Genomic DNA, 27,846 nt, shown 5'->3' with positions numbered 1-27,846 from the left:
ACTCATTTCATCCTCATTCCAACTTTATGATGTAGGTGTTATTATTATTAGCCTATTTACATATAAGAAGCTGAGGCACAGAGAACCTAAGTGTATTTCCCAAGGTAACCAAACCAAGTGGCCGTGTTACATTTCAAGCTTGGATAAGTTGGTTCTGGAAAGTATCCTTTTAAGCACTGCCCTGTGCCGCCTCCATAATTTGTGTTTGGCATAATCAACAGAGTCCTACTTACACAAATAATAGTTTTATTTTCAAACTGCAAATCGCAGTTCACTGATTTGTCAACTTACTATGAAATTTTGCTATTAAAGGCTTATAGAAAAATAACTAGTGAAAACTTTTAATCTCCAAGAAATACTAATTTTTACTTAAATTTCATCTAAAATATGATTTTAATCAGATATTTCCTCTCGTTGCAATATATTCTGTTACATAACATGGAGACCATAGTGAAATGCACACAATCTTAGAAATTAATCTTGGTACCATGTGACTTACATTAAAGGAAGCATTGATGTTATTCAAATGACTCATGCCATTTCAGTGTGATTGCTGAAAGAAGTAGTCCCATTAATTCCTAAATTGTGATATTTTATTTATATATATATATATTCAATAATACAAATGTTTATTTTTCAACATAAACCAGTTAAAATTCAAGTTAATACCAGCAGAAATATATCTTATTGTATCCTTGTCAGTATTATGTTCTTATTTTTGACTTTTTAAGAGGAGGAAATTTAAAACATTTGAAGAAGAAGAAGATAGGCCTTATAAATAAGATTTCCTGTTAAAATCAAATTAGGCAATTTACATTGAGAGAGTTGTCTATGTTAGATTTATAAATCTAGATATAGATTTGCACAATGTTAATGGAGGTGATTATGCCATGAGGATGCCCTTGCCTGTATAGCTCAGAGTGTTGTAGAAAGAAGAATGAACCCAGAGGTACCCATGGGAATCAGCGGTCAGATCTGTGAATCCTGAAGTTCTGAGGAGGGTGGTTGGTCCTAGATAAACTGAGGGGGAATCCCAAAGCAGAAGGAGTTTCCACACTTACTCTTTGTTGGAGCTTGTAAAAGCTGTTACCTATTTGAGTTTTTATTCTCCAAACTCATTCACGTGCATTAACATTGAAAGGAAAGAGGAAACAAAATTAATTTTCTTTACCACCTTGTAGATGATTCTCAACACAAAATGCCAGTTCACTTGAACAAAATGTTAAATGTCACTGAACACAAAACCTGCTTCTCTAGTGTATTCCAAATGGAGGAGTCAGATTTATTTGTACAGAACCATTTTTCTTGGGAAATGAAAATTATTGATTTATACTTCTTCCTGGTGTTTGTCTCTCTCGTGCGTCCTATTGAAGTGAGAGTAGATCTGAATGAGAAAAGAACTTCTTTTGTCCTTTCCTAGCTAAGACGTCACACATTCAAGCTATAGAAATAAGTTGTTCCCAAATTCTCTATTTTTTCTGGTTTGAAATTTGGTTTTGATACTTTTTTGAGGAAATTTAAGGTGTTTGAGAAATTTCTAATTTGTTCTGTGTATTATTTCATTTATTATAATTTGTACATATGGTTGAATTTGAGAAATAACCACATTTTATTAAAAATTAATTCTGTGTATGCTGTATGATTTTCTGAATGGTCATATCACCTTCAAAGCCCACAAGGTGTATAACTATTTATTATTTTAATTTTTTTCATTGGTATAAAAATGCTTTTCTTCTTGGAAACTTTTGGGGACACTGCCTTTCAGAATTCATCCTCAATAACTGTGTTTACCACTAGCCACGTACAGTTATTTATAGTTACATTTAATCTAACTGAAATAGAATTAAAAATGTACGTACTTAGTAACACCACACGTCAGCTCCTCAAAAGTCCATTGGCTAGTGGCTGCCATATTGGATTGTGCAGTTATCGAACATTTACATCATCACAGGAAGTTCTGTTGGACTCTCATGCAATACCTGTTAATGAGAATAAATGAAATCAAGTAGGTGATAGCCCTCGCAGGGTTTGAACAAGAATCAGTGTAGAAGCTCCTTCTGATATTTTACTCATTTACATCCAAAGTGTTAATAATCTAGAAATAGTAATTCTAGCTTTCTTATGAATTATTTTACTTATTTTGAGCTATTTTTCTCTCTTGTTAAAACACATCTCTAGTTTGAATTTATGATCTCATGATGACAAGTTAATCTCAAAAACTCATGTAAGTTTTTTTTTCTGATTTATCTGAAATATTTGTTAAAAATCTTGAATATTAAATTACTTATTTTTCTTAGCAGAGGAGAGAGTCTTGAATTTAGTAGGTGTTGAATTTAAAAGGTATAATTTGTTTCTTCTCACTTCTTAATTTAGTAACTTAATTCCTATAGAATCTGCCTGTAACAATGGAAATGGGCAGAGACACTAAGAATCTGTCCTGTTTTTCAAACTTTTGAGAAGTCCTATTTAAGTGCAACAGATCTTAGGCTATGCAGGTCAAAGTGTAAATGCCTACAACATAGTTATTTTCAATGAATAATTAATATCTGTTGAATTAATTAATTTAAATATGAAGAAGATAAAAATAACTGACTTTTTGATGATTTCATAACAGTGAGGCTGGTAGCATCCTCATCTAGACATTGGTACATAAATAAAAGCTACTATATATTTTTTGTGTGTGAGTATTCTAATTCCAGCTCACTACTTTCTATCTGTGAGACCTTGAAGAAATTATTTATCTCTATAAACCATGTTTTCCAAATCAGTGAATGGAGAAAATACCATCTTACAAGTAACATGAGAAAATGCCTTCAAAACACTTAGCACAGTGTCAGCAATGCTCAGTAACTACTATGTATTATTATAACTATTATTATCAACAGTTGTAGTATTATCACTGTCACTTATAAATAAATAATAATACATTATAATATGAATATTTTATAATATGGAAGTACAAATTACACAAACGGGGATTTTATATTGTTTCTTAAGACATAAACTTGGACATGAACATATATCTATAGATTTATGTATATGCTATAGTTAGTTATAAAATACTGACTAATATGTTATGAATGGAAAAAAATCATTAAGAATACTCATGAAATACTGTTTGTTGTCGTAGATCCAGTGGAAAAACCCAGTTAGTTAACAACCAAAAACTCAATCAACAAATACATCTTTCATTTTTATGCTTTTTATCGTTTTAGTTCTTGTTTTCCTTCTTTAAATATATCTCCACCCCTTAAATTAGTCTTTCCTCTTCTGTGTGGTTAGACCCTATGCATTTTAGTTACCTTTTGTATATTTAAATTATTGTTTATATTTAATCATTCTATCGATGCAGTGCTTAATACAATTCTTATTCATAACACGTGGCTCACAAATACTTTTTGAATGAGTAAAAGCATTAGTGAGAATATGCATTAATTATTATTGCACCATAATAAGCCAGCTCAGAACTAAGTAACTTGAAACAGCAACCATTAACTACTGCTCATGAGTTTACAGGTGAGCTGAATTCCTCACGCAGCCATGAGTAGCTGTGAGTTGGGTGGGTAGATTTGTTGCTGGTGGATGGCCTGGCATTACTTGGGCCTTGACTAGACCAACTAAGCTTACCTTGCTTTGCCCACATGGTCTCTCATCAGCCAGCAAGTTAGCATGAGCTTGCATGCATGGTGGCTGAGCAGTGTGTTAAAAGAATAAGTATGGAAAGCCTCTTGCAGCTTAGGCTCAGAACTGGCACATGCATATGCTTCTTCTATTTGAACCCCCCCGCCACCAAAAAAAAATTTGGAAGGTCCATTCTGTTGGTAGGAGATGAAGCAAAGTCGCATTGAAAGGTCATAGATACAGGAAGTGGAATAATTAAAGCCGTTTTTGCAAATAATCTACCACAGGTTGATCCAGACTATACTTCTCTGCCCTGCTCTTGTCCTAGGAAGCTGGCATTGTGAATTGCATCAAGGGGATACTTTGACCCACTGGATTCCCTGTTGTGTTCACATGTAAGGCATCAGCAGAGAAAAGAGGGTTGAAAGAATGTGAATTTGTGGGTGTCTATTTTTCTGTTGCCATCTCTATTGAGTTCCTGCAAATTGGCTCTGTTCCTCTACCAAGGGGCACTGCTTCTGTTAGTGCTCACTTAAAGCTGTATCTCTTCTCAGTGGATTCTGGTAATTGTTTCCTTCCCTTGGACTTCAAGCCTGTCAGTGCAAAAGACTCTCTGGCTTCTAACTATCTCCAGTGTCTGGATTCTTTCTCATCCTTTCCTGTTTCTCTTAAAAACAAAACAAAACAAAAACTGCTCACACCTTCCTGAACATTCCATGATATAAGTTTCCTTAGTTATCTCACTGAGTATGCTGTTTGTTTCCTGCTGAAATCCTGACACAAGTACAATATTTATTTTGTTTCAAACTTAAAATATTTATTGTATTCAGTTGTATCTTTCAAAAATTAACATTAATCAAAAAATTAAGTATGCCCAGAATTTGAAATGTAAAAGTCTTGAAATCACAAAAGCACATAATAAAACACCAATGTATGTGAATAATCAAATATTTAATGATAAAATATTCAATGAAAACTTAAAATTACAGGTCACCCATGTGAATTTTGGCCAGTGTCTTCCTCTTTCCAGAAATAATTAATTTGTTTTCCTTGCTATAAACAAAAAACATTTACTTTTCACAGTTCTGGAGGCTGGGGAGTCCAAAGCAGAGTGCCAGCATGATTGAGTTGTAGTGAGAACAGATGACTGCCTTCTTGGCTGTATCCTCACATGGCAGAGAGATCTCTGATGTCTCTTCCTCTTCTTATAAGGGCACTAATCCCACCATGAGGGCTCCACTCTCATGATCTAGTCTAAATCTAGTTATCTGCAATTTCAGAGAATTTAATTCTGTAGATTCAGATCTCAGCTCCACTGTTTGTGACGGTTGGGCAAGTTACTTTTACCTATCTGTGAAATGGGACTTACCTTATAAAGCTATAATGAGAGTAACATGTAATATTAAATATACATTGTTTGAAGAATGTCAGAAATTTTAGCTGCTTAATAAATCGTATGCTGTAGTGTACCAGCAGCAGTAGTATTAGTGGTGGTGGTAAAATAAAAGTGCTTCTTAACAAATGGTTATTTGAGTGTATATATACACATACATACACATGTATACTCTTTGTAAATATTATTTTAAGGACTATTATTCCTACTAAGTTTCATGACACATGTTAATCATTCCATTTTTGCAAAATATTTCAGGTGCTTCTAATATCTTCCTACAAGAAAAGAGCACCATAATCAAGATCTTTGCACAGAGTTATTTTTGTAATTAGGATTATTACAGCAAAGAAGGAGCCAAAGAACTATAATTGTTAGAATAAATGATACAAACTTACACATATATCCCTATTGCTTTCCAGTTTCATTTATCTTCTTAAACTTTCATGAGTAAAGTATGAAGGACCTCATTTACTACAGCAACACACGTGCCATGATTTTAAAATCTACTAATTTTATAGATAGAATTTCATGCTTTCTGTTGTCCTAGGTGTCACAGGGAGCTGATGTGTATTAAATGGATTCCCTGTACCCTATGAAAAGTTTAATTAAAAAAAATTTAAGCCAGATATTTTTCCATGTCCTTATTAACCAGCTGTATTTTTCCTATTCTGAAATAACTACTTGCATTATTTGCCTCTTTATGGACTGCACCCATAGCATTTGAGTATTAATACCCTAGCTTCATATTATTCCTCCCCTTGATGTCTATATTTTATATATAGTCGTTTCTTGGGCTTTGGTGCTAGATCTAACCTCTGCAATGCATGCACTCACAGCGTTGAGGCTCCCTGTGCCTGGAATGGCCCTTTCAGAAGTGTTGCTCACTATGTCATTACCACATTGCTGTGCAAAGACCAGTGACCGCCTGTTCATTTTATTTCTTGAATTGTGCTGACACTGTTGTTTTCTTTCAGGGACACTCTGTTTGTAGTTCATGACAAGAGAAGACATGTTTCCTTTTTTACCCTTGTTTCAAATAACAAAATAGTATTTTGCTATTTACAGTACAGACCTATATTTATAATGCCTCCAGTCATAGAGGAAGGACTAATGTATAACTAAAAGGAAGTTTGCCTTCTTTGATTTCAATTTTAAATATAGATCTCTGTAAACCAACGTGTATAAGAATGTTTAGTTTGTTAAAAATGAAAGCCATGTTAGGAACTGTGATGGATACGAAGATAAAATTTGACTAGTTTTCGCTACAGAAGTATTTATAAAATGAAGAAGGGGTTTACAAAAAGTCTCTGGATCACTATGCCAGAATGCAGTAGGATAAATCCACAAATGATTTAGAAAGAAAGGAAGTTAAAATTATTGAGGTCAGTTTTTCATGGAGACAGGTGTGGGCTTGAGCATGGGTTCTAAAAGTGTGGTATTTCGTGTAAGTTGTTTACACACAAAGACAGAAAATAAAGCTTTATATTCAGACTCAGGAATCACGTTGGCTCCAAAATTAACTCAGAAACTGTCCCTTCTTATAGTGCCAGTGTTTCCTTTACAGGGTAAGAATCTGTTGTTATAGGGTGAAAATGCTTGGAAGGTTCAAGTGGTCATTGAATATAATATTTATTTTTTGAAGTATAGTTGATTTAGTGTTTTACTTTCTGCTGTACAGCATATTGATTCAGTTTTATATATATATATATATATTCTGTTTCATATTATTTTTCATTATAGGTTATTGCAAGATATTGAATGTAGCTCCCTGTGCTATATACTAGGACCTTGTTGTTTATCTGTTTTATATACATAGTAGTCTGGTCTTTGAATATAATATTTATTATGTGTTCACTATGTACTAGCACTGGACACAGGCTTTCAATTAATGTAATTTGTTTATAACAATCCTGTGAGTTACACATACATTTAATGGATATCATGATGAAGATGATGTAGGTAATTAAATAGTCTAAAAACAATGAATATGAAAATCCATTAGTCCTCTTCCAAAATCCTTTTTTTCCCCTACTGTGACACATTTTCTAGAAAGTGAGATGCTTCATAGAAATTTAAGAGATTTTTATAATAAAGCTATTCCAAATCTTGTGTTCTTGAGAGCAAGTTGGTGTAATAAAGATTATGGTGATGAAGATGAAGAACTGTAATACTGAATACGTTTTATGTCATTGGCACTTTAATATATGCTTTATATACCTCAGCCTCATTAATTTTTAGAAGAGCCATTATCACAAAAGCCCTGTTATGCCCACATTACAAGGTGAAGAGACAGGGACTTACATACCTTACCTGTGGTATCCTAACAGATATCTCAGCCAAAGTTAAGAAGTATGACATATTCACTCGTTGACATTAGTTGTTGTAATTCTACATAGCAATCTGTATTAACTAACATTACTCATCGTACCTGAAAGACATATCCCAGGTCAAAAAGCATGTCACACATGTCACTTTCACTAGTTTCACTTTATTCTCGGGGTTAATGAGTTCCTGACACTGTAGTGGACTGTTCCCTTGCAACTTAGATACCACCAAATACTTGTCTCACATTTAAAAAAAAGTCAGAGCTTTAGGTACAAGTGAAAATTTCACTGTATCATAGTGAAGAATCCAGGGGGTTAAGTATCACTCTTAAAACATCCACTTCCTAAAATACTGTATTCTTGCCACCCCAACATTCAGCAATTTTATGTTTTGTTATTTCAGTATCTCCTCTTACTGCTTTCTATCTTAGTTTCACTTAATTTTTCTGCTGAACCCATTTGCACTAACTGCCTCCTTTGCCTTCTTCATTGATGTCTGTCTGTTGTCACTAAATCAGGAGCGGAAGACTCACAGAAGTGGACGTGTGTCTCAACTAGTGAACCTCAGTTTGCTGATTGGCTGAGACGTATTCTGGTTCTCATTAGAAACCTAGGTGGCTGGAAATGTTCCGCTCTTACCTACCAGAGGAAAAACAGTTAAAGCTTGCTGTGCTGCACTGGCTTCTAAGGCAGACTAATCAGTCTAATTCCGTCTAAAGCAATTTACCCTGTCCAGGAGATCTGCTAATGAGGAATGCCAGTAACTCCTAGTTCTTGACACTGCTCTCCAAAAGTGGGTTAATGAACCAATTTAAAGGGACATGCTTGACATTTGCAAATTAGTTTAACTTGCTTGTTGGGGTAGCTTTGTATTGCATTGAACTGATATGGTTGTCAATTAAACCATGCTTTCATGTGAGATTTTTATACTTCAGTAAACTTTTATAGAGATACCTTAATAATTGAATATGTTTATATTTTGATTTAGTACTTTTTAAGTCCCTTGATTATGATATGGAGGTTCAGAATTTTAAAATAACATTCCTTCAATCTCCACAAAAATATTGTACAAATTCATTATGATGCCTGTTCCCAGTTGAAAGAAGCACAGATTTTCACAAAAGTGTGCATTGTCAATAATTATAGGTAGTTCAGTGCTTCCACCAGAAGGTACAGATGATGGGTTTGATGGCTTAAATATCTGCCTTACAGGATAAAAAGGGGAGACACATTCTTATGTTTCCAGGCAACAATACCTAATATGTCTGCTATTTAAGATCTATTCAGAAAGAGAAAAACAAACAAACAAAAAAACCAAAAATCACCAGATCAGTTATTTGTAAAAGGTAATGTAGTATTCTTTGGCATAAGAAATGTGTTAATTTAAAAAATAAAGAACACTTGTAGAAGTATTAATTTAGCTATTTACAAAACATACTTGTGTGCCTACTCTATTTAAGGCCCTGAGCTAAGTGCTGGGGATATAAATATGGAAGATAGAAGGATGTCTTTCCTCCCAGGGTTTAAATTAAGATAGAAGAGACAGACCAGCAAAAAATGGAGAAATAAAATTTTATAAATTTTCACATAAATGAAATAAACCATTGACCACTGAGAAAATTAATGAGAGGTAACAGGGAGCTTATTCTATCTAAGTTAAAATGGTGTTTAATATTATCAAAAGCATTGAATCAAGGAGTCATAGGAGATATTTGTGAATCTGCCTAAGGGGGAGAGTTGAAACTGAACCCCACATAAAGATAAGACAATTAAAAAGATATACATCAGTTGAAAGGTTGACTAGAAAAACCCAAAGGACAACAAAGAAGACAATTTGGAAGCATGTCTTTCTTAATCTGGCATCTCGGTAGAAAAAAATGAACAAACAAAAACCTCTATCTGAAATTTTGTAACCATAGATTCAGTCTCATGGGTTTGAGTTTCTCTGAATTTTGTACAATCTTTATAGTCTAAGGAGTTCCAAGTTTCTGAATTACAGTGATCTGGGATTAGTGATCGTCCCTGGAGGAGTAGGCCTACAGTCCAGGCCCCGTAGCTTCCTCACACTTATGAACCAGTACTGAGTGAGCTGAGTTCACAATCTAAAATTAATAATAATAAAAAAGCACCATGAAACTAGTGACTATTTATGAAGTCTGCAGTGTTAATGTATGAACCAGTTCTACCTCCAAGTAAAATAATTAATAATTAACTTTAATCAAATAGAATATATTTAGAATTAAAATATGTAGTTAAGACAAGGAGCAAAGGAAAAGAGAAAACAGATAGGAAAAAAAGAAGCACATAAAATTTCTAGTTAATCACTAAAATTTAAAAATCAATAATGGATCTAACATTAGATTAACAACCCAGAAACACAGTTACTAAAATTGAAGATAAATTTGAAGGTATTAATCAGAATAAACACAGATAAAGAGAAAATCTCAAAGACAGATTAGGAGACATAACAAATATAATAAAAGATCTAATTAGTATTCAAAAAGGAAAGAGATTGAAGGACAGAAGAAATAAAGTAATTATTTAAGACAGTGACTGGAATTTACCTAAAAAGAATCAAAGGAATTTTCAGTTTTAGAAAGCAGAAAGCCCAGCAAGGTGAATGGAAAGAATCCTCATTGACAAATTTATCAAATCACATGGAGCCTTGAGAATCACGAAAAAAGGAATTCTATGTTGTAAGTAATGCCAGGCATTTAGGCAAATAACAGAATCTGACACATACACAATGTGTGTGTGTTTACCGTCTGTGTGTACACACAGATAAATCATTCCAACTGCTTGGTGGAGAACAGACTGTAGGGTAACTATTACAGAAAGAAAGGAGGTCAACTAGGATGCTATTATTACATGAAGTAAGGTGAAGTTCACTGTAATCTTGAGGAGGGTGGTACCCTGGAGACAAAGCTCAATTATATTTAGTTTCTAGTATATTTGTATTTGCTACTCTGAGAATCCTGTAGTAAATGACTGTTAGAATGTGGTTGGGCATCACAGGGAAAGTAAGGTGAGAAATATGTGGGAATACAAATTAAATAAATCATATGAGGAAAAACAATGCAACCTTGAAAATAATATTTCTTAAAAATCAGATAAATGTTTCTTCTGGGCTTTCTTTCTAACTGAAATACTTGCTTAGCATTTGTGTTTGCAGTAGATCTTGACATATTCGTAACTTGGCTAAAAGGCATGCTGCTCTATTCCACCTTAGGCTTTTTTCCTTGATATGAAAAATAAGTAATGGATATAATTATTTACTCTTCATCCTTACTTCAGGATCATTACATTAAGACTTTCATTACTAATAATGTAAAAAAAAAAAAAAAACAACTGCCAAGTGAGCCATAGTTCAAATTGAATTCCTAAATGTACAGTAAAAGTCTCCTGAGTTTTGCTAGAATATAAATATTTTTAATGCCAACTTTACTCTTCCATATGATAAAGATACTCTCTTACCCTCTTCAATATGTCTATATCAGATTTTTTTTTCCAACAGTGTGCTAAAACTTCTCTGCTGAACTCTTAGACTTCCACAAAGGCATTATTATCTGCAAGTAATTGTTAAAATTGCTTTACTTTGGTGGGGAAAATGTTAGAAAAGTTCTTTTTCACCGTCTTGCTGACGTTACTTTCATCAAGGCTAATTCAATATCTCAGAGAATTTACGAATAGTAGTCATATTCAGTGATTGAAATCCTACCTTGTCCTTAGCATTGTAATACATAAAGTTTTGCTGGTACATGGCTAGCATTTTGCTAAGTGATGCAAGTTTCACATTCACAGCTTTCCTACAGGATATAGAATGTTATATTATAGAAAATTGTAGCTTTTTTTTTTTAAGATTGTCTAACTGCTCTAAGAAGAAAAAACAAATGATTTAGGCTCAACTATGTGTGTGTGATTGGGGGGAACACAAGAGTATTAAGCTTTGAAATTGACTACTAAGAAACCTTTAAAAAGGATAACTGACCCTCCTACCTAGAATGATTTAAGAAAAGCATGCCTTACAGCAATACAGGAGAGTAGACTAAATTTCTAAGGCTGCCTTAGGCATGTATGTCATATTTGTGTGTGTGTGTTTGCACATGCATTTCTCTCTCACACATAGGCATCTGATTTTCAAAATAAACTTAAGCGTAATGACATTACTGAGATAATGTAACTAATCAAATGTGTCTACATGGTAGCAATTAACTTTATGTGTACTCCAGGATTTAAAGTGAATCATACTTCTCCTATCAAATGATTTCCTCAGCTTTGACAGTCTAACATTTACCATCAAGTTAGTCATATTCTAGAGGCATAACTGTTTATTGAACTTACTGGGATTTGAGCCTCTCCCACCCAAATTCTAGAGCAATATTACCAACAAATGAAGAACATAACATAATTCACACACACGCACACATCCCCACACACAAACATAAAGCAGGGCATGTTTTAACACTTGTAGAGTTCTATCTTAACAAAGGTTTATCTTTAATTATTTATAAATAAAATACTTAAGCTTTTTACTGTGCATAATAATTACATCTGTAGTACCATATCTATGGCTCCACATTTGAATTTTTTTCTTATTTACTTTGCATTCCAATAGTCAAGTTAGGATCTTGATTTCAGCTGCCTTTCCATAAATATTTATTTTAGATTAATTACTTTTTGCCACAGTTAATTATTGACTGCTTATATGATACATAGTATGAACACACATCATTTATATATATGCTACCACTAATTATTATCTATATAGATACACTGAATATATATGATATATACATGTTTGTGTGGTGTATGGCACTGTGACTATAAGATCTTAACCTAGTAAGCTCTAGTTAGTTATTTATATGCCTGTCTTCCCCATAAGACCAAGCTAATTGAGAAAGAGGCTGTAGCTTATTAATCTTTGCATCCCCAAGGCTTAGTACCGTGTCGGGTTCATGATGTGCCCTAGATACATGTTGTCACTCTCTAAAGGGCAGTACTAACAATTTCAGTTTGAAAATCTATATTGCCTTTAGTTAATGCCACAACAAGCTGAAATTACTAAATAAAATGTCACTTTTTAAATAAGATATTTGGTAAGATCACATTTCCAGCAACCTTTGAACACAAGATGCTAGAGATTACGGAAGACAGACAGATAGACAGATAAATAGATAGGTACATAAATAGATGGATAGATAGATAGATAAACAGGTAGATTTGTAGGTAGATAGATGATGGATAGATAAATAGATGATAAAGATATCAAAGAGAAAAGCATTAACATTTCTTAAAATGGAACAAGAATGCTTCTTGTCTTGTTTTTTGATTTATTTTTCTATAAATCTAGCAAGTTAAAATTATTTCTGATACCTCTTACATGAATTCCTATTTGTTTTATTTTTTAAACTTTTATAAAATATGTGTTTTATAGTTACTTTGAAAATCTAGAAAAGCATAACAAATAAAAATGAATGTGAATGTGAAAAAATAAATGTTAATGTCTTTTTGTACTTTTTTTTTAGTCTTCCAGAGAGGCTAATAGTAGGTTCTCAGAATTTCACTGTGGACTCAGATATAACAGACGGGCAGTTTCCCTGTTTTCCATAACTAACATAACCTTGTTCTTGCACTTCTATCCTACTAAGTGGAGAAGTTTAGGGGAATTGAAACTTGCCAATTACATTATTTCATTTCCTTCAGGTTTAAAAATTTCTATTTAAAAACAATGATTATTGGTTAAATTATGATTATTTTAGTTTCTTTTTTCCTTCTCATCTCAGTCTTTCCAACAGCCAAGAGGTATCTTGGGGTAACAGAAAGCTTTCGAAAAGTCATGGAGAAGGAAACAGTGTCTCATATTGGCATGTGTGCCTTTGCTTTGATGTCTGCTAAGGTAGGGAGCCATGATTTCAAGTGGGAGATTCAGTAAAGAAAGGCCCAGTTACTAGGTCTGGAAGATTTAAATAAGCAGGGAATGGAATAGAGAATTGTATTCAAGATAAAGAAAAAAAAATTACCAAGAATTGAGGATGACTTTGGATTGCGATTTAGTAGGAACTTAGAATTTAGAAAATGTCAGCGGTCAGCCTGAATGATCTACTGAGTAGCAGGCTGTGGGCAGACAGTAGGGGCTCATGGTAATCTAGGATGATATGAAAAGCAGAGAAAATAGGGTACCAGAATCTGCACATTTTTTAGTTTACCTTTAATGTGATCACCATTCCTTCCCACTTTCTATTATTACTGTCTGAAAGGAGCAGATTTCACAAAATCTTCTGTTCTTTAAAAAAAAAAAAGAAATAATAATAATAATGAAGAGAGACGAGCTTCTTTTTCTGTTTCGGTTCTGCTCTCTTAAATCTGTACAGCATGCGCCACTTTCCTACACCCAGTCTGCTATCTGGCTCTCCTATTCAGGATTCTTGTTCTCTCATTTCCAACTTACCTCTGGTGCTGAGTTGCTAAGGGAGTAAACCTACAGAAATAGAAATGCTGGGATAGAGGTGAGACCTGATTCAGCACTATTTTGAACTTAACAAACTATAGTATAGCTGACAGTGTTTTACATTTTTAAGATAGATGATGAGAATTTGAGTGACATATTACTCTACCTCATAGATGCTGTAAAAGACTTAAGGTTAAAAATGTTATTCAGTTTATCTAGTCCTCTAGGAAGTACTTTAAGCCTGATGAGCTATAAATGTTCTCAAAATCCCTGAAAGGTTAGTCAATGGTTACATATTATCAAACATAATAGCAAAATAAGCCTAATATTTACCAAAGCTTTGCTAAAAAAACACTTTGGTATTTACTGAAACTAAATTAAAAAATTCATAAAAATAAAAATGATTTCACAGTATGTCTTAGTTTGTATGTTCAAGGAAACAAAATGATAAACCCTCTTAAGATAAAGTACAAAAATCTTTTACTATCTATGGTATACCAAAATGTTTAAACCAGATTCTCTAAAAAAGATATGTGATACTACTCTTATACTATTTATAAGAAGCAAACCACATTATCAAAAACTTTCAAATCTTAAAAAACTGTAATATTTTAATAATCTTCTAGATCCTGTGCTTAGCTTGGTTGCCCTGTTTTCTGAATTTAGAATATGTCAAAGGCATATCTTTCAAAAATAATTTTAAATTTTTGAAGAATTGATGTATTGCCTGGAAAGATAAGCTTTGGGAAGACATAATCTGTCTTTAAATATATTTAAAAAGGTGTCATTTGAGATAGCAAAGTGATCAGCTTTGCTTCATTGGAAACATTTAAAAGGGAAGCTATGTAAAATCTCAGAATACTGTAAGCAAAACACTTGGTAGGTGATTGAGCTTGTTGACATTTATTTTTCATTCTATTTTATGCAATCAATTGGGGATTGCTTTATAATTTTTAAGGATATTACTATGTGTGTTTCTGAACATTAAGCAGAAGAGATAGAAGTGACTGAGTTTTTCTGTAAAATGTTTTAAGAAATATTAAAAAAATGTGGCTTTATCTAAGAAAAATAGTACCTTTTAGGTTGTTCTGTTTTTAAGACTCATTACTCAAATACTCTTCCCTCTCATTCTCTACAAAGACCAACATCTTATAGTTAACCTGAGAAACTGCCATCCTTAGAGCTGTTGCTTACCTAAATCATACTGTCCAGATGATTCCTTCCCATTACAAGTGAGTTATATGTGACTATGGAGGACCAACGTATTAAAATAGAGCTACACTTATATGATTCAATGTCTGAGAATTGCTTTGAAGAATTTAATAGTTTACTTTGGAAGAGTGATGATGAGTAGATGACACTGTTATGTGTTTGTGTCCTTTGAAGATGCATACTCACTACAGGCTAATGAAAATATAGCTCTGTAATATTTCATCAGAAATATTACATTATTCTTTTAAGAACTATTTTAATATCACCAACTCACACCTCTTCAACAGCTAAAATGAAATGTAACAATAATATTAATTATACATAGTGAAGAAAAAGGAGGAGGAGGAGAAGGAGGGGGAGGAGAAGAGAGAGAAGGGAAGAGAGAAAAAAAACAAGAAAAGGAAGAGAAGGAAGGAGGAGGTGGAGGAGGAAGAAGAGGAGAAAGAGAAGGAAGAGGAAGAGGAGGAAGCGAGTGGTGGTTCTCTGTTCTTACTTATTCTACCTACTCCAGTCCCTTTATCTTCCTCTTAACTTTAATATGTTCAGTGTGTTTTGTCAGCACTATGCTGCAGATGTCTGTGCTTACATGGTAAAATGAACAGGAAAAATCTGTTTTCTTTGTATTTTTCCTTGCTGACATCCAAGCATAAGCAAAAATGTACGTAAGCAAATGAGCCAAATGATTATGGGTAATTAGCTGGTGGAATATATGAAAGCAAATTGTATGCTATATGGAAGAAGTGTGTGTGTGTTTTGTTTTTGGGGGGTTTTTTTTGTTTTGTTTTTTTACAACATTATATTATCATTAAAGTGTATCTGGAGCTAGCCAATTAGGGTCCTCACTGAAATTTAGCAAATTAGAAGTCAACTCTGAGCATTTCTGCAAGAAGTTTTCTAGAACGTTCAGATGGTTTTGTGGTTTTGAAAATGATATAATTTCATCTTGATGTTCATCTATTTATATTAAAAAGAATGAAGTAATTTAATCTCTTTTAAATGATAACCTTTAGATTAGGCCCTTATCACGGTATTTGGTATCAGTTTGAACTCTATAATGAGATAATTGATCTCATTGTTATTGTGTGCCAATTTCAAGATACATGATTTGCTTGACTGTCATTTATCACACTTTATAATCACCATGGATGATGACTACAGCTTTAATGTAGTTCTGTTTTGATTAGTATAATGTCATTTCCAAGTTTCATTATCTTCAAAGGATAGAATTGTGTCTCTATGCCTGTCAAGTCTTACACTTTACATGAACACTAAATTCACTTCAAAGGGTCTATTAAAACAAGTTTTATTAAGTCATCCTTCTTGAATAAAATATTCTGTTATTTTGAAAAATTACACATATTATAATAAGAATCTTTTATCTGAGTAGTTTTAAGAGCTAGCACATCTAGTCAGAATTTCACTAGTTTGTGAGTACGAAGTCAGGAAAAGCAAATGAACTGTATGTCACTTATTTATAATCTCCAGAGCACAGAAACATCTTTACGGGGATTTGGAGTTCTGTATTTGGTTCCCAGATCCTTATAGAGGCATCATGAAAAATTAGCATTTGCATTGCCAAGTGCTAGACTGTATGCATAGTTCTACCATTTGTTTCTTAGAAAACTTACTCATTTTCTAATTCTGAATTCCTGATGTAGATAATGGAGATAATGACGTCAAGTTCTCAGCGGGACTGTAAGGTGATAACATATAGGAAAACAACTGATGTATTTTCTGACCTAATAGAGATTCAGCATACATTACATTGTCTCTTCCCTCCTCTTTAATTTTATCAAGCTATTTGTTTGCCGCTACTGTGATCTATTTATATTTTTGTGTCTTTATTTTCTATTTAAGTTGTTTACATTTTCACAAAATTTCTATTAATTAGGATAAACTAGCAGTAGATTATTTGGCTAGGGAAGAAATAATCCCTCCCCTGCCCCCACCTTTTCTTTCTTTCTCGATGTGCCTAGGATACATACACATTGGGATACATACACATGTATCATATTGCAGCATTCTCAGATCATTGCAGAAGGAACATTATACTACTTTGAAATGAATGTGCCCTCTAATGGTTAGCCTTTATGAACTATGATTCATGGTTATGAATGGTACAGCTTTTTTGCTATAGTAGTCTTGGCTTGGCATCTATGTTTTCTCATCCATGATTGTAGTCTCCTTATGTAGTTACACTATTAAGTACTTTTAAAATATAGATGCATTTCTAATCACTTTTTGATGATATTGTTTCTTTCTCTGGAGTTGTATAGTGATATTCAGCTACAGTAAACAAAAAGAAACTGAATATTTCCCAATTCTTCCACACTAATTTTCCTTCATATTTAAAATTAAAGCCACTGTTTACTAGGTACTAATTGAGTGAATGACACCTCATTTAATTCATTTAATAGTCACAAAATTAAAGGAGAAATAGCTATTATTATCCTTGTTTTAAAGCTGAAGATACAGAAACTTGCATAATTTAGGAAACATGCCTTGTAAATAGCAGACATTGACTACAAATACTTGTCCTTGCTCCTTGAAAGCAAATGATCATCATTCCTCTACTTTTGACTACAATTTCTGAAGTGTCTCATGACTGGGTAACACCAGGACTTTCCAAAGCAATTCAAGTTTACCAGAAAGTTACCATGAGTAGCCTCCCCAAAGAGCCCAAAAGTCATGTAGTTAAAAAAAAAATAGAGAGTTGATATTTCTTTTATTAAATTACGCTTTCACTACAGAAATAGGTATTGCATCATTCATATGTTGGAACTGGAGATTAGATAGGGAAGAAGTGGATTCCTTTTCTAGTTATTGGAGATCTATTTTATGTAGTAGATAATGAGATTCCATTGCCAAAAAGATTGCAGGGTATTTTCTCAATCAGTGGAACTGAAATACACAGTGCCAGCAAGCTTTTCAAAGACTAACTCTCTTCTCCTATATACATCCTTCTTATATTTAGTAATTAATTTCTGTATTTAACTAATTCTTACAGTAATTACTGATGAAATGCTGCCTTGGTGAAAGTTCTCTAACTTTTGTTAGCTTCATTTAAGTTCATTATGCATTCAGTAATTTTGATATTTTATATAATTTTATATGATACTATTATCATAGCATAACTATTCTATACTTAGCATTTTATCCAAGATGTTCTGTACCATTGTGTCTTACAGCCCATACCTGCTGATTTGTATATACATCCCAAAACAGCTCTCTGTCCAAATGTGTTACTAATATTACAAAAATAATGTCTGAAAAATCTCTAATTTATTTAATAAGTGTATTGAACATACTATAAAAATGTGAGAGGTTATTTTATTAAAACTAGGATGCTTTTCAGTAAAAAATATTTGGATAAATCCACTACATTTCTGCTTATCATATTTTCATTTATTTAATGAGAAATTTAGAGGTTTTCAAAGGTCACTTCTTGTCTAATATTTATTAAGGATGATATTTTTGCAATAATGGGACTTGCTCAAAATATATTTTTTAAGACAGTAGAATAATGACATCTATAAATAAACATACTGTCTTGGTTAGTTTGTGCTGCCATAACCAAAGAGCCTTCTCACAGTTCTGGAGGCTGGAAAGTACCAGGTCAAGGTGTTGGCTGATGCAGTTCCTGGTGAAAGCTCTCTCCAGGCTTGTGGACGGTTACCTTCTTCCTGTGTTCTCACAGGCCTTTCTTTGGTGTGGGCATCTCTCTTCTCCTTTCTTAGACTACCATTAAGCCTTTCATGTGAGTCCCACCTCATGACCTAATCTAGCCCTGATTATCTCCCAGCAGCCCCATAACTTGATATCATCACATTAGGGGTTATGGTTTCAGCACAGAAATTTGAGGGGTGATACAAACGTCTAGTCTAAAACACATACAGTTTAATAATTAATGCATTGCATGTAAACATATCTTATAGTAACTGAATCTATTCCAACTACTTAGAACCCAGTTTTTATGTATTAGTAGAAATTAAGATCTGATTTGACGTTTCAAAAATTTACTTTCTAAAAACATAAATCTTCAAACATAAGAAATATAAATGATTTATTAAAATTAAAGTGCTTAGATTAAGGTATAAATTATAGCTACATATTATATAATTTATGGCTATGTACTGTATTATAAAAGTAGTGTTAGAAAAATGAATATCTTATCTGTTTTTTAAGCCATTTAAAAAAAATAGCTGTTCACCCAGAAAGTGCCTAAAACAGAAAAGAGTTGTCTTGAATGTGATAAATGAGCAGGTGGCTAAGCAATGCATTTTGACTGAGCATAGTGGATTCACACTGAGGCTAACAACGCCTTTTATTGATAATCTTCCACCATCTGTTCTGAAGATTTATTCATATAAATAAGAAGGCAGGTGAGAAAAAGAATGTAAATAAGTGGCAATCCGTAAATTCTAAATCATGCTGTGATTTTGCAAAGTGGATCAATGCTACTGTTGCTTTTAAAACCATTATTGTATGAACCAGGAAATCTGATGGTTAACTTCCATTGTTGGTACATTTGCTAATGTGGTCAGAAAGGCACTTCCAGAAATGTCAGACTCATAAAGTTAAAAGTTTGTTGAAAACAGTCTTAATGCTGTTTAACTTTTGTGTGGGGCTGACACTTTCAGGCTGGCAAAAGGAAAAGAATAATCTGCATGGTGGTGAGCATCTCAATTAATAGAAGTGAACAGGCAAAGTGATACTATAAACAGAAGAGAAAAAATTATGAAACCTTGCAAGGTTAAGAACAGAGTTGCCACATTAACAGATTCTTGATAGGCAGAGCCATTGAAAGGTAGTAATCAGTGATAAGTGAAAATGTAACAGGTCAAAGTAAGACTAAATCTGGAAGATAAAAGGAAGAGGAATTTACCAGTGAAATCAAAGAAAAATAGAACACCTATATGTAAGGAATTAAAGAAAAAGACTGAAGATGGGGGATATGGAAATAAAGATAAAGAGATAAACTACTTACCCAGAACTAGAAGGAGGAGTAACAAGGTGTTTCAAGAGGTGTCAAAAAGATTAAAGTCCCAAAAGAAAAAGAAAAACTGTCTAAGATGATTATCATCAGGATGAGAGGTATGGGCTTTGGAGTGATTGTTCAAAAGAGAAGTTCTGACCTTGTATTCTTGAATGGCGTACTGTGGACCTCAGTGACTCATTTCAACAAAGCAGTGAAAATATGGGGGGTAATCAACCGTTTCAGGATTCTGTCATCTGGTGAAATCTACAGAAGTCTGTCCAAGAGAAACTACAGACCCTCAGTAAGACAGTGAGATCTGTGATATTTCAAATTGGGGCTATCGCATCTCTCCTCCTTTCCTAGCTGAATGGTGCAGTAAACAAAAGCCAGCAGTATTGCAAATTATACAGAGATCTAACCACGTTTACAGGTCTGTGAAAAACCCTATCCACAGAGCATAGTCAATTTTTTTTTTCACAAACCTGCATTTCCCTGGGAAATCTCTAGTCTCCAAAAATGGTGGCTATTTGATTTGACTCAGTTCAGCTGCTATAGGAGAAGCCCACTCTAAGCTCAATATTTAAAAATAGCATACTGCTGGCAGCATCTCCAGTGCCTAAGGCTATGATGTTGCCAAGACAGGGCTCTGACTCCTTACGTCCCGTTCAAAGCAGCCCAGGCCAAAGCCCCCCTGACTTCAGAAGCCAGTTCATCAGTGGAATGTCGACAAGTCAGGTGCAATAGCCAGTAATGGTCCCTTCCCCTGAGATCCCAGAAGTGCCATGGCAGACCCCAGAGGAGCCATTCTCAAACAGTCTGAAACTGGAGAATACCCACCTCAGCGGAGAGTAGCTCTTCCTCTAGGGACATCCAGCCAGCTTGGGAGCCCCGCCGATCATTACTGACTTGCTTCATGTCAGCTGTGGGAGTATTCTGGCTGCTGCCCTGAACTTTGTGGAGTTTTCCAGCACTTACTGGCAAATTGCCCAGTTCCTGGGGTGAAGGTCAGCCCAGGGCTGAACCTAGTCAGTTCCCTGTATGCTGGCCTGAGAGTATGTGCTTTGTTGCCAGCAGCAGATATGCCCAAGTGCCACAGAAGAGACTCTTGGTGCTGCTGCTGCCTTCTCCCTCTTGGAGCCAGGCATTGCTTCCTTTTCTACCATCCTAGGCTTCCATGCTGCCTTCTGCTATACCTGAATGTACCTGAACCTAGCTGAGAACATGCCCATGGCTACAGTAGTCCCTCCTGAAAGTACAACACAGCTGGTGCAGCAGCTCCCAGCCACTGCCTGAGCCCAGAGCACGTGCTGTTTTGGAGAGCTGAGCTTAACATGGTCTCTGAGGACTCTTTTCTAGAACCCAGCCCCTCAGATGCTGTTTTCTCCCTCGATTCTGATACCAGGGGGAAGACCCACTCTTCATCACACCCAGTTCCATTGCTTACTACCTCACTCGTTACACACATATCCACACACCTGCACACACACACACACACACACACCCTGGCATGGAGACATGTGCTTACTCTTAGTGTCTGGGAAACATTCTTTAATGTTGCTGCTTTGCTATCAATAAAAGGTTGACATTTGGGTGGGGTCAAATTTTTTTAAAATTTCAGTCTATCTAGGAATTTAAAAGAAATCCCAGAGAAATGCACTACCATACAGAAATTTGAAAAGCTCCACTGTATTCCTGCGTTTTTCAAAGGCTGCATGCATGCTCAAAGCTATATGTATGCCCAGGAAATACCTGGGAAGAAGAAGGCACTAGTCACTAACCCCTTAGAGGTCCTGAGCAAGCAAGAGGCAAAAACAAAAGCTGTCCTGTAAACTGATGTCCCTAACAAAGAATGGAAGGCATAGATGCAAAGCATTTAAGAAAATCTTCTGACTAATCATTAGCTAACATTTAAATTATACTGACTCAAGTGTGGACCCTATAAAGTCAGTTTTAAAAGTAAAAAACAATAATTAAAAAAAAGAATAGAGTGGAAGAGAACTCAATTGTTACACATAATAGGGGACAGAATCCACAGAATTATTACAAGAAAGTGCAAAATAAGCAGTAGAAATAAAAACAACAGTAGCCCCTCCCTTTGAAAACAAAACAGAACAATAAACCTTGGTAGGAAGGGGTGGAGGCACCTGATACAAAACTTTTTACAGTATATTATCTAAAATATCCAGTTTTCAACAAAACAACAACAAAATATATAAGGCATACAAAGAAAGAGGAAAGTTTGTCACATGCACAGGAAAAAAGTGCAATCGGTAGAAAATACACTGAGGAGGCATAGATTTTAGGTTTAGTAGACATAAGACCTTAAATTGGCCTCCCTGCACTCCCTGCTTGCCTCCTCCTAGCAGAGCCTTTAAAAGTGGTTGTTGAACTAAACTGAATGATAAATAACGCTTTATTTTATAACTGTATTGAGGTATAATTGATAAGTAAAAGAGCTGCAAATATTTAAGGAATACCATGAGTTTGGCCATATGCACACACTCGTGATGCCATCACCAAAATCAAGATCATTAAAATATTTGTCATATTCAAAAGTTACCTGATAAACATTTTTAAGTGAATATGCTCCACTCTAAGAAAATGCAAATAACTTAAAAATGTATGAAACAGATACATAAGATGGTGATGGTGTTTGGATGTGGGGGAAGTTAAAATTATACTACAAAAGATTTCTTATTTTATATAGTAAAAATGACATTAAAGAGAAAGTTTCTTTACTGAGTAAAAAATAAGATACAACTTTGGGAAATTCACTTTTGCATTATCCCTTTTTGGGGGGACATACTTGTTTCATGAACTAAGAAACATAGATACTTCTTTTTCTATTAAGGTAATTAAAAAATATGTATGTTACAAAAAAAGTTGATGCAAAGAACAGAGGAACAAAGAGACATAAGACATATAGAAAACAAATAGTAAACATCAAATTCAAATCCTACCTTACAGGTAATTACATTAAATATAAATGGGTTAAATACCCCAATCAAAAAGGCACAAATTGACAGAATGGATTTAAAAAAAAAGAAAAACAAGGTCCAACAATATGCTATTTATAAGACACATATTTGTAGATTTAAAGACATGGAAGGGTTGAAAATAAAATTATGCAAAAACATATATCGTGTAGATGTAATCAAAAGAGAATTGGAACACCTACACTAACATCAGACTAAACAGAATATAGGACAAAAACTTTTATTGGAGGCAAAGGGGGTCATTTAATAATAGAAATTGTGCCACTCCCTAAGGAAATACGATTATATTTTTGCAGTTAGCAGAAGAGTTCAAAAATACATGAAGTAAAAACTAGAATTGAAGAGAGAAATAGACAGTAGTAATAGAGACTTTAAATCCAATTGTCAATAATATATAGGCAGAAGAAAACCAAAAAAACCCAGTTCAACAGTACTATAAATCAACTAGACTAGAGAGGTATCTGTAGAATATTCTACCCAACAACAAGAAAAAATGCATATTTTCTCATATGCACATGGAACTTTCTCATGGATGGACCATAAAATAGCCACAAAACAATCCTCAATAAATTTAAAAGAATTAGAAGCATGCAAAATATGATTCCAAATATGGTGTGATTAAGTAAGAAATCAATAGGAGAAAAAAAATTTAAGAAATTGACAAATATGTGGAAAACAAACAACAGACTTCTGAAAAATTTATGAGCCAAAGGGGAAAAAAATCATAATGGATATTAGAAAATACTTTGAAATGAATGATGAAACATACATTTGAATGAATGAAAAACAGCATAACAAAATTTATAAAATATAATCATAGCAATCATCAGAGGGAAATTTGTAGCTATAAATGCCTATATTAAAAAAGAAGAAAAGATCTGAAACTACTAACCCAACCTTCTACCTTCATGAACTAGAAAAAGAAAAAAAAAAGTTAAATCCAAAGCAAGCAGAAGGAAATAAATAATACATACTAGAGATTAAAGCAATAAAATCAATGACACAAAGTCAGATCTTTGAAAATTTCGTCAAAATAAACCTAGAACCAAGATGAAAATAGAGAACTCAATTTAATGAAATCATGAATTAAAGAAGCATCATTTCTGAATTTACAGAAATTAAAAGATAATAAGGGAATACCATTAACAATTGCTAACCAATGAATTAGGTAACTTAGAGGAAGGAATAGAGAGTGACTGCTAAAGGATACAGGGTTTTTTTCTGAAGCATTAGGATTTCTCTAAAATTAGTTTTTACTGCAAAACTCAGTCAACATACTAAAAATGGCTGAACTACACACTTTAACTGGATGGATATTACGAAATGTGAAATGACAATTTTAAAAAATTTGTCCACAGATGACTGGATCAAGAAGTTGTGGTGTAATTATATAATGGAATACTACTCAGCCATAAAGAAGAATGAAATGATGCCATTTGCAGGAACATAGATGGACCTGGAGATTGTCATACTAAGTGAAGTAAACCAGAGAGAGAAAGAAAAGTACCATATGATATTACTTATGTGTTATGTGTGGAAGTTTAAAAAATGACACAAAGGATAACTTATTTACAAAACAGAAACAGACTCACAGAGAAAGAAAACAAACTTATGGTTACAAGTGGGGAAAGAGGGTAGGCAGGGGTAAATATTACATACATATAAAATATATATATGTATGTAATATATATATATACGAATTACTACACTACATCAGAAATTAATACAACATTGTAAACCAACTCTACTTCAATTAAAATAAAACAAACTAATAATTCTATGCTTGAGAAGTATATCAAAAAATTTTGGAAAAACTCTGTGGTTTTCAGAAGGTTCTCAAACTGGAGTGAACCACCAGAGTACACTGATTTTCAAACAGGTGTATTCATAGCTGTGAAGTTGGCAATGGATTTTCTTGTGAATACTATTGTAATTCAAATAAATACAAATATATTTTTTAATGTTTACTATAAGTAGGTTATATTGTATCTGATTTATACTTGTGGAATTAGGTATATAACACTGCATACTGATATTCCTTGCTGTTTAAAAGTTCACTTTATGTCACTTCACTTTTACGAAAGACGTACACAGGTACTTGTTTTTGCTAACCATAAGAAGTGCAAGGAAGATTTTAGCTCTTAAGAAAAAGGGAAAAAAGTGAAAATAGTGTTGAGCATTTGTTTTGCAGGGAGCCATTATAGAGTCAGCATAAACCCCAAGTAGCAGGAGTGGCACCGCCAAGCTCCTTCCCCGGGAACCACACTCCATATCTCAGAACTGTGTCAATAAGTACCTGTGCTTTAGCTCGATTTATTTTGCAGCTCCTTAGCAAGATGTGTCCTAAGGCAATTACTTCCTTGCTTTATGCCTTTTCGACATACAGAGGGTTTCATAAGAACTCTCCACTTTCAGATAGAGAGGAAAATGTAGGTACTTATGTGCACATACATATACATGCATATAAAAAAAGGTACACAAAATGCACTAAATATACCTATGTATATGTATATGTGTTTATATTAAAATACATAAATAGCAGTTGTCAGGATGTTTTGTAGCTCTTAAGAGATAAAACACAAATTATATAAAAATAATATTTTAATATTTATTAATTATGGTAATTCTGCAATGACAAGAACTGTAAACTTTATGCGCCTAGTATAATGTATTCATTTATTCACCAGCACCCTATTGACCTTATATTATAGTCCATATGGTCTTCAGTGCTGATTAATTTTAGAATAGAGTTAATTTTGAATGTTAAATTTTAAATTGTGTTACACTCTCTATATATGTTGAAATAAGCTGGTTTGCTCAAAATTTTTGTAAGCACTGGACTCTTATTTTATTTATAAAATGTCCTGAATAGATACTGTTACAATATAAAACACTAAACTTAGAATCAGAACACATGACTTTAAATAGTGGATAACTGTACATATATTAATTAGTATTACAAATTTGAAACACAATTATCATCAAAGCAATTTAATGCAAATTAGAGCAAATGATTAAATAGCAGTATAATTATATCTACCTTGTGACCTACCAAAGATAGGAAATGACACAGGAGATTGTAACTGGAGGGAAGAATTGAAAATCTTGACCCAAACTGCCATCACTGTAGATCAGTTACATGCCACTAAATGTCAGCTGTACCTTCCACTTTCTTTAGCTGAAAAACTTCAGTGCTAAACTCCCTCCCATAATCAGTGTCCGAAGGGCTTGAGCAAGCACTCAGCAGTACTAGTGTTACCACTCTGGGGATGGGGCACATCTTCGAAGTGGTTATATGAGAATTTCTACTGGTGATACTTAAAAATTTGAAAAAGGCAGCAGCATGACTGTATTTATGTTTAGGACATCAATTCATCTCTGTCTTGGTAGTTTCTTTTTTGAAAGTTAAACTCACTGTATAGTAACACCATAATTTCTTATAAATGGCATATTTGCACACACCTATAAATAGTTTAAAATAGCCCCTCCTTATAAACACAACCTTTAGAAGCTTCTTTCAATTTAATACCTGCATCAACATACATGAAGTCCCCTTTCTCCAAGAACCGTATACTTTGGAAATCGTAACATCTAAAATGATTGAAAGCTAAATCAACGTCTTAATCTGAGGCAAATGATAAAGAGAGCATAGCTGAGCATGAGAAAATTGTGATAAAAGTTGTCTTTAAAATGCTTAAACTTCCTTCACCCAGGACCTCTCTCACTGTCTATCCTGCTCCTAGTAATCAAATGCTTCTATCATTCACTGTGTGAATTGATCTTCCCAGACCAAGTCTATCTTGAATAGTCCCATACTCCAGAGTTACCTCTCAGAACCTCCAAACTCTTCCATCAAAAACCATTCTCTTAGTACACTTTATATATGGAAAGTAATCTAGCTAAGGGTATAAATCAATTTGCCTTACTTCACCAGTTGAGGCTACAAAGAAGTTCACATTCCTTCAAAAGTCTAGGAATAATTCCAAGCTCCCTGTAAAAATACCCTTCTCTGTTCTGAAAATAATTTAAGAATTATTCTGGGAGTAATTCATATTTTCAAAGTACTATCACAAATCCTGGCTGCAGCTGACTCACAATACAGAATCACTACCTTAGGTTTGGAAAATAGCTCAACTAACACCAGTTAACGATGCTATAAAAAGTAGGTTTCAGTGTTGTGCTTTTGGGTGACAGATTCTTCACTGCCCACTGTGAAAAGAGCAACTGTTGGCCACAAGTCTTGGTGTCAAATAATGAGTACTTTCACTCCTAAAGCATTGTGTTATCCACAGGCTTGTGTTATCACTCAGAGAAGGCCAAAGAATCAATTCTGACTGCCTGTCACTGGAATCATGCCTCTACTTGACCAAGGCTAGTATCTTAGTATGGAAAAGAAAGAAGATGCAATGCTCAGCAGTCGTTGCTAACAAATCTATCTATTGGCCTATCGATGGGTTAATACTATTTTAGATGTTATTTTATTTTCCCATGTCCTGCCAATAACCCTAAAGAATAGCCACTTTAAAGAACAGTGCTGGGGTTTCATTTAGGAGATGACTTCAGCCATAACCATTTCAGAATGAAAGATGTACATGCCTAGCAGCAATCAAACTGTTACCTTCAGACAAAAGCTAAATAAAACACAGCGACACTGCCTTACCAAGACTTTGTGTCTCTGAATGAATTATGAGATAAAAATACATGAACATGTAAATGGATCTCTCAGGAAAGTTTAAAGTGTTCAAAGAAAACAGGTAGTGTCTATTCTTCATATGTTTTCTTAACACAAGAGACACTCAACAGCATCTGTTAGGTTTTAACAATTAAATGAAACCAAAATAATTTGAGACTTGGTAAAGTTTCTTGGTCATCAA

The 27,846-nt window shown here is 33.8% G+C and overlaps 1 protein-coding gene across 2 annotated transcripts in view; it reads left to right on the top strand.

Annotated features, from left to right (window-relative positions):
* The window catches only part of CNTN5 (contactin 5), a 1,006,880-nt gene that overhangs the window by 186,985 nt on the left and 792,049 nt on the right, over positions 1-27,846 (top strand). The window lies entirely within an intron of this gene.

Source organism: Vicugna pacos, chromosome 10, assembly GCF_048564905.1.
Source record: "Vicugna pacos chromosome 10, VicPac4, whole genome shotgun sequence".
In the NCBI taxonomy this organism is placed as follows: domain Eukaryota; kingdom Metazoa; phylum Chordata; class Mammalia; order Artiodactyla; family Camelidae; genus Vicugna; species Vicugna pacos.
This window is presented reverse-complemented; position numbering and strand designations above follow the sequence as displayed.